Source organism: Phaethon lepturus, unplaced genomic scaffold, assembly GCF_000687285.1.
Source record: "Phaethon lepturus isolate BGI_N335 unplaced genomic scaffold, ASM68728v1 scaffold37895, whole genome shotgun sequence".
NCBI classification, from domain to species: domain Eukaryota; kingdom Metazoa; phylum Chordata; class Aves; order Phaethontiformes; family Phaethontidae; genus Phaethon; species Phaethon lepturus.
In genome coordinates, this window is record NW_010541908.1 from 13,129 (window position 1) to 13,927 (window position 799).

Genomic DNA, 799 nt, shown 5'->3' on the forward strand with positions numbered 1-799 from the left:
TTTTAGAAGGGGGGGCTGACCTGAGGATTTTTTTTTTTTTTTAATTTACTACTAGTGTTTTAAATTTATCTGGGTTACTCCTCTTTTTTTCAGTTTCTTACCTGTGTGTTTTGTCCCCAAGTTTTCTGGTTAGTTAAGAACGGATTGGGCGGGGGAAGGAGAGTCTGTGTATGTCTGCATCTGTGTGTATTGGGGGGGATCTTAACACTTTGTAAAATCTGGTAAGTTTGTTCATTTTTTCCAAATCTGAGAGAAGATAGTGGTATGAACATCGCCAACAGCATAATTAGCTTTTGTTGAAAGATCTGTTACTGTTTTGGGGTTCTAGAATATGCAAATTTTTTTACTGTCCTTTCTCTTGTTTTTCAACTGATACAGGCCTAAATAGATGAATTTTTTTTTTACTGTTTTATAGCTTATGTAAGAAGTGATAAGATCCTTTCTCATAGCAGTTCTTCTGTGAGATCGATCTGTTACTTAGAGGAAAGCTATTAAGAACAAACTTTTTTATGATGGAACATATTTAAATATATCCTATTGCTGTCCAAGGCTAAAAGGTATCATAGCAGGGTATGCTAGTGCTGCTGTTTGGGTGAAATTTGAAATACTGCCTTTGAATACCCACTAGTTCTCTGCTCCAACTAGTGGTTCTGTTCTTACACTTGAATATTTAATTGGCATAATTAACAGTTTACTGTTATGGTGGTATCTTCCTTGCCTAAAATAACAAAGAAATGGTATTAAAGAAGAATCAAGCAGCTATTTAATTGTATATTTCTATATTAATCTGCACTCTTTC

General features: G+C 34.3%; 1 protein-coding gene across 1 annotated transcript in view; it reads left to right on the plus strand.

Moving 5' to 3' along the window:
• The window catches only part of CCDC126 (coiled-coil domain containing 126), a 3,131-nt gene that overhangs the window by 2,017 nt on the left and 315 nt on the right, over positions 1-799 (plus strand). The window lies entirely within an intron of this gene.